Source organism: Zosterops lateralis, assembly GCF_965231275.1.
Source record: "Zosterops lateralis genome assembly, chromosome: 30".
NCBI lineage: Eukaryota > Metazoa > Chordata > Aves > Passeriformes > Zosteropidae > Zosterops > Zosterops lateralis.
In genome coordinates, this window is record NC_139790.1 from 3358945 (window position 1) to 3366722 (window position 7778).

Genomic DNA, 7778 nt, shown 5'->3' on the forward strand with positions numbered 1-7778 from the left:
GCAGCTCAGGGAGCTCTGGCTGAGCTGAGCAGAGTTTTCCACACTCTCAGCCCTGATGGTTTTGGCAATTCCTTTATTCCCACTGCTGCTCACACATCCCAACAGATTGGACACCTGAAAGGAGCTTTGGAGCTGGTTTTGGGGTTTGGGGATGAGAGCACTGGGATGGGCTCCTGCTGTGGGGGAAACAGCCTTTCCCCAGAATGCTGGTGATGCCTTCAGTTTTATCTTTCCTGTATTTCAGGTTCTGTGGTGCCCAGGGGGGCAGCTCTGAGCTCACAGTCAGTGTCACTCAGCTCTGCACACAGCAGGGACACAAAACAAACCCTTTTCCTGCTGCACACCAAGGACAACTCTCAGCCCAAAAGCACAAACAAGGGGGGCTGGAGGGAGGAACAAGAGGGATGGGACCTCACAGCCTGGAGCTGGGATTGGAAAATTCAACCCCAATGTGCAAATAGACCATGAGCTGACACTTAGAAAAGTGTGAGACCTTATGACCATTCAGTGTCCATTCTGTGTCCATTTTGTGACCATTTTGTGTCCATTCTGTGTCCATTTTGTGACTATTTTGGGTCCATTTTGTGACCATTTTGTGCCCATTTTGTGCCCATTTTGTGCCCATTTTGGTCCACCTTGGGTGTAGCCCTGGCCAGGCTCTTGTCCTGCCCAAGGTGGATCCTAAAGGCTTTTCAGTAAACCTCTACTTTATTCTCCAGCTCTGTCCAGTCTCTGTTCCAGCTCAGCCTCCCCAAGGCATCACTGGTAATTCCAAAGTTGTGACCTTGATCCCCACATGGGCCATTCATTCAAGAGCCTGGGGTGATCCTTGTGAGTCCCTCCTGACCCAGAATATTCCAGGGTAGTTGTATTTTGGGAACAGACCCCTCCGGCTGCCTTGGGCACACTCAGCGCCTTTTCCACGGGGCTGTGGATGGTGTTGAGTGTCCCTGCTGGCTCCAAATGGGAACGTGTGAGGATCAGAGGTTCCTGTGGGTGCAGTGGGTGCTCTGTGCCCTGTGCTGGGCGCAGCTCCCACCCCACATCCCTGGGGCAGCTGCAGCAAGATTCGTCCCCTGAACCCAGGATGAGGCAGGAAAAACTATTTTTGCTTCTCTCAACAGCACATTCATTAAATTTCCAACCTGAAAAGCTCTTCCCTCTGCCAGGATTTCTGCAAAGAAGAAGGATAACCTTGGCAGGCTGCTGAAATCCTGCTTCCCTTGGCAGGGGGAGGCCAAGTGCTGCCTGTGCCCCGAAGGCAGACGCTGCTAAATCCTCATCCTGGGGCTGCTGCTTTATTGCCACGAGGGCTCAGGACTGAGCAGACACTGCAGACGAAGATATTTCAACCCCCTCCTCTCCCTTCACTCGGGGAAATTACATTTTGCTGTGTAGTTTTTAATCTGTCGCTCGGGCCTGTACAAAATGACAAGTGAGCGTGATTTAATTTTATGATAGCGCTGCATTAGATGGCCACTTTTTGTTGCTGTAAAAGAGGGATTTGGAGTGGTGGCGTGCTCTGCTTCTCCACATTTGATATCCTGCTTTCCTGGAGTCTGACAATGAAATCTCAGGAATGCCAAGAGCAGCTTTGCTGTTGAGGTCTGATTGTCCATATTGGTGTATTTGGGAAATTGGGTGTCACAGGAGCACTGAGGCTTTGCCAGGATTTTACTGGGACTTCTGAAAATGTTCTTCTCTCTGGTGACCATGAGAGGGAAGGGCTGGAGCCGTGTCAGGAAAAGTTTAGGTTGGATTTTGTGTCGTGCTCTGCTTCTCCACATTTGATACCCTGGTTTCCTGGAGTCTGACAATAAAAATCTCAGGAATGTTAAGAGCAGCTTTGCTGTTGAGGTCTGGTTTGCCCTTCTGGGTGTATTTGGGAAATCGGGTGTAACAGGAGCGCTGAGACTTTGGCATAATTTTATTTGGCTTGTCAAAGTGTTCTTCTCTCTGGTGACCATGAGAGGGAAGGTTTAGGTTGGATTTTGGGAAAGGTTCTTCCCCCAGAGGGTTCAGGCACTGCCCAGGCTCCCCTCAGGGACGCCCCCGAGGCTGCCACAGCTCCAGGAAAGTTTGGAAAACTCTCCCAAGAATGTCCAGGGTGGGATTTTGGGGTGTCTGTACAAGACCAGGGGTTGGATCAGAGATCCCTGGGGTCCCTTCCCACACAGGAATTCCTGGGGACCCTTCCCATCCTCTGATTCCACAAATTCCACTGGAATTCCATGAATGTTGGGACATCAAGCCCAACTGGTTTTTCCCATCTGAGGTTCCACATCTCACACCTGCCGTGACCAGCCCAGGTTTGTTGATTTGTGTCATTTTTTCACTAACCCTGGCACAAATCCATTGTCAGTGAGGAGGGGCAGCCTCTTCCCTCAGCATTGCAGCTGGGCAGGAGATGAAACACTGGGAATTGTCTTGGGCACAAACACACACACACCAGGAAAAAACCCAAAAACCAGCAAAATGAGGTTTGTTTCTGACTCTTGAGCAGGAGAATGTCTGTTCTATAAATCAAGACTAACACAGTTGGTGTCACTGATTTTTTTATCTTGATAGAAGCGAGATAAGGAGAAGCTGGAACTGCTGTGTGTGACTCTGGGAAAACCTGGGCTGGAAAAATGCTCACAATTCCAGGGACTTGTAGTCAAAGGAGATAAAGAGAAACAGATGCAGAGCAGAGGTTTCAGGGTGGTTTAGGAAATGATTAAGGAGAGGTTGGGATGCTCCTGTTTCCTTGGCTCGTCACAGCAGCCTGGGCTGTGCACAGGGAAAAGGAGGAAGAGGGAAGAGGCAGAAATTAAAGCTGAGGTTGACATCAGCTTAAATAGACAAATCTGGATGAGAGAAGTTTCCTTCTCTTTAGAACAAGCTCAATCTTCATTCCAAACAGGTTTCTGACAGGAAGTGAAAATTCACTGTTTGAGGATTGTGTTTTCTTAAATTTTATTTAAAAAAAAGAAATAATTAATCCTAATAGAATCTTAAAACAAATAAATCCTAAAATAAAATAAAATCCTAAATAATCCTAAAAGAAATAAATAATCCTAATGTTGTTTGGCTGGTTAGAACCACCCAAAGAATAAGAGGTGTAACATTAGGATTGTAATCTTACCATTAGGTTCTCTATCTTAATTAATGAGCAAATTTAGTAATCTCTGTTTTAATTAATCAGCAAATTGCTTTGGTCTTTTCCAGGACTGTCCTGGCTGAAAGTTGTGTCCTTCTCACAGGGAGTTGATTTAAATTGCTCCATACTAAATTAAACTGAGCAGCCAAACCTTCCCAGCAACACAGGAATTCTCAGTTACAGCAAAGGTGGAAAAAGAGGGATTTTCCTTGCTCTGATTCCAGGAGCAGCCAAGTGCAGGTGAAGGAAGGCAAAGCCATCAGAAGTCCCTGCTGTCTCCTCTCCCATCCCACTCCTCATTTCTGGAAATCTCCTCTGTTTTCCCAGCTCTTCATTGAGGTTTAGGGGTTAAATCCAACCCCTCCACATTGAGACTCGTTGTTGCTGTTGAGCATTTTTGCTGCCAGGCTGTTAAAGGGCTCTCAGCAAAGTCACTCACCTGCGTTTTGTTCCTCTGAAAATTCACTGGTGGTGCTCCTTCCCAGCCCTGCTAAAACATGTTTGAATTCCTGCCTGGCAGTGCCTGGAATGAGCACTCCAGCAGCCAACAAGGACGCCTGTGTTCATACAGAATTCATGAGTGCATGTTAAACACTGCTATAAAAGGACATTTCTTGTCTCCAGCTAAATTGACAGCCTCTCTTTCAATATCAACTCCTTGTGCTTGGGAAATCAAGACACATGATTGCCTCTTTTTTTTTTTTTTTTCAGCTAAGTGAAAAGGATTTCTTTTTAATGTCTGGGTGAGTGAAAATCTCTGCTATTTGCTGTGATGTTTCCTTTCAAGAGGCGCTGCTTTGTTTTGGTGGATAACTATTGCTTTTCCCTTTGCTTGTCTGCCTTAAAAATTTCTGTGGGTACACACAGCTGTGATGGAGCTCCTCTCCTTCCACTGTCACTCAGAGCTCTTTTCAGCAGGAGCTTTGTTTAGAGCTGAAAAATCATCACGTTGAGAAGTTGCCTAAGGAAAAAAAATGCGAAGGTAACATGTTGTAGCAAGCAGGATTTTTTTTTTTTTTTTTTAAATTTTTGTTTTTATTGTTATGAATTAAGTTTGGCTTTGTGTAACAGGCAGCAAAACAAGAGGATGAGTGAGCTGGACAAACTAAAGGAAAAAGAGGAGGTGGGAGGTGATATTTTCATTCCACTCATCCACTTTGGTTGTCCAGGCAGTGACTGAGGCGTTCTTTAATGCCTTTCACCAGCAGTTTTTCTGTCTTTTCACCAAAATGTTTTTTGTTCCATGTGGTGTCTCAGCAGAGGCACAAGCACTGGGAATGGTCAGGAATTTTCAGCTGGACAACCTGGCCTTGGACACTTCCAGGGATGGAGCAGCTTCTCTGGACAACCTGTGCCAGAGCTTTCCCCTCCCAGGGGAGAATTTCATCCTAAAATCTCATCTAAACCTCCCGTCTCCATTTCAAACTGCTCCTCCCTGTCCTGTCATTGCACATCCTGCCATAAAATAAAATAAAATAAAATACAATAAAATAACATAAATACATGGAGAAGGGGCTATCCAGCCCAAAGGACCCTCTGCAAGGCAGGGATTTGTTACATTTACACAACAAGGGGACTCTGCGTTGCTGGAGGAGCAGAAGTTCAGATCAGTGGCAGCAATTTAGAAAGAATTTATTTATATATATTTATAATTTATTTCTTTATATATATTAAGAATTTATTTATTTATATTTAGAAAGAATTTATTATATTTTAGCCTATTTTTTTTTTTTTGCAGTGCTGGCATGAACAAGAGCACACCTGGACCCTCCCAACAATAAAATGTGTCTAGAGGTGAGAATCAGGCTCTTGTCCCTCAGTCTCACTCCTCTGGTTCCTGCTGCTGTTTAAAATGACACATCCTCACATTCCAGGCACTGGGACTTCAAGGCAAATATTGCTCAGAAATATTTGATTAAAATAAACAGCCAAGCTCCAGGTGGGGTTTGAAAGGCTTTGAAGGGTTCCAGGCAGAGCTGTGTGTCCCCACCCCTGAGCAGGACAGGTCCCTGTGTGCCCCCAGCACTGCCCAGCCTGGCTCAAACCACTGGGAAGAGATGGAAGGGATTAATGAAAATAAAATAAAATAAAATAAAACACTGAAATACCAACCTGAGATCAGGACAAATTCCCAAACTCCTCCATCCTCTGAGGACAATGCATGCTGAAACTGGGTATCCTGATCCAGGTTTCTTTTCCACCTGGCTGGCTGGAACACACATCCCTGCCCTGGCAGGGTTTGTGTTTTCAAATGGCATCTCCTCAAAAGCAGATTGGAATTTTTTTCCAGTGGTGTGGTGAAGCTGGTGGAGATAATCCCCTTCCTCAAGGTGCTCCATGTGTAAAGTTAAATCAGGAACCTGAGGGGATTCAGCCAGACTGGAGACCTGCCTCAAGGACCTCTGTCCACCTGGATTTTGTGTTGTTTTACAAGCTCAGGACAAACCTCTTCTCCAACATCCCTGCCCTGGCAGGGTTTGCATTTTCAAATGGCATCTCCTTAAAAACAGATTTCATTTTTTTTCCAGTGGTGTGGTGAAGCTGGTGCAGATAATCCCCTTCCTCAAGGTGCTCCATGTGTAAAATTAAATCAAGAACCTGAGGGGATTCAGCCAGACTGGAGACCTGCCTCAAGAACCTGTGTCCACCTGGATTTTGTGCTGTTTTACAAGCTCAGGCCAAATCTCTTCTCCTCCAATATCCCAAAGAAGTCACAGAAGAACGACCTGAACAATTTGACAATGCTCACTATACGTATTTCACCTGCATGAGGAAAGATATTCCAAAGGAAATTTTGAAAGGCTCCTCTAATTCCCAGGCAAATCAGAGAGTGAAACAGGAATATTTGTGTCCCTGAGTTTAAAGAAATGTGCTGTAATACCCACATACCACAGGATGGAGTTACAGACTTAACTTTAGATTCGCCTGCCTTTTAGCCCAACTGTTAATGTTTGCTTTAATATGCTTTGGTGCTTTGTTTGTTTTTTATTTCAAATGCAGTTTGCTCACAACAGAGGTGTCCAAGCACATTGGAGAGGACTGATCCTCCTTGCAGAGGGCAGGACAAGGGTGCACAGGCACAAATCCTGCCTGTGCTGTGCTGTGCTGGGGGGGCAGGCTGGACACGGAGCTGGTGCCGCTGCTCTGGGGGTTTTAATCTTCTGTGGTTCAGTGCCCAACAGAGATCCCCCTTTTCCTGAAGTCACAGAATCGTTCAGGAGGGAAAGGACCTCCAGGATCATCCAGCCCAACCTCCAGCCCTGGGTGCTCATAAATCACATCAAAAGGTGCCACACCTGCCTGAATTCTGAACCCCCATCAGGGCTGAGGGCTCCACTCCTCCCTGGGACTCTGTTCCAAGGTTTAACAACCTTTTATATATTAAGAATTTATTTATTTATATTTAGAAAGAATTTATTATATTTTAGCCTATTTTTTTTTTTTTTTTTGCAGTGCTGGCATGAACAAGAGCACACCTGGACCCTCCCAACAATAAAATGCGTGTCTAGAGGTGAGAATCAGGCTCTCATCTCTCAGTCCCACTCCTCCAGTGTTAAACTCTTCCATTCTCCCTGAAATCCAATCTCAACCTTCCCTGGCACAACCTGAGCCTTATTTCTCTGCAGTCCTGGAAGAGGCTGTGCTCTGGAATGAAACATCCCTAAAATCCTCTTTCTGACCTGGTGCACTGGAGCTGAGCGTGCACTGCTGCAGGTGCTGCAGAACAGGCAGGGATTGCAGCTGGGCTGGGCAGAGCCTTCCCCAGGGATCCATCTCCAGGCAGCCAAGCTCCCCCTCAGCAGGATTGGAATTCCTCAGCTTCCCTGGCTGGGGAAAGGTGAGAGGATTTAATTACACACTGAAAACAACTATGAAACTGAATCGACTCGTGTTTGCAAAACACTTGGAAACCTCCAGATTGTGGAATTGGCAGAATTAATAATTACCATCTCCACCAGGCTGGCACTACTCTACCTATCAATCCACACACTGGGAGAGTTTTTTCTTGGGGGATTTTTGGAGCAGAGCTGCTCCAGGAGAGGTTGGATTCCCTTTGGGAGAGCCTGGAAAACTGCCTTGGTGTGGCAGGATGTGTAACCCCCCTCCCTCCTCACCCCCAGTCCCTTCACAGACATAATGCAAGTTTTACATTTGCCAAAAAACCCCCAACTATCTCGTCTTCAGTTTAAAGTACTTAAAAATCTAAAATTATAATTCAGGCTTTAGCAAATGCACTTAATTAAAAGCTAATAAAAACCTTGTTTAGTGTTTTTATAATTTTTTAATTTTTTCTTTTCATCCCCCAAAGATTAATTTCATAAAAATATGGCTGTGTATAATCACAAGAGAGAGTTATTCTGAGGGAATTTGAGCTCTGCTTTTTCCTCTTGATATATATATATTTATAATTTTTTTTTCCATGCAGTGTATAAATCACAGAATTACAGAATCACTGAGTTGGAAGAGACCTTCAAGATCATCAAGTCCAACCCAGTCCTAACACCTCAACTAAACCATGGCCACATCAAATCTTTTTTTAAACACATCCAGGGATGGTGACTCCACCACCTCCCCAGGCAGACAATTCCAATACTTTATCACCCTTTCTGTAAAAATATTTTTCCCTGACATTCAACTT

General features: G+C 45.2%; 1 long non-coding RNA gene across 1 annotated transcript; it reads left to right on the plus strand.

The window, feature by feature from the left end:
- Positions 1 to 3694: 3694 nt before the first annotated feature.
- On the plus strand, positions 3695 to 6831 carry LOC310920557. Its single transcript, XR_014592002.1, has 3 exons — positions 3695 to 3882; positions 4878 to 4933; positions 6766 to 6831. It is a non-coding gene; the product is annotated as an uncharacterized lncRNA (long non-coding RNA).
- Positions 6832 to 7778: the final 947 nt, after the last annotated feature.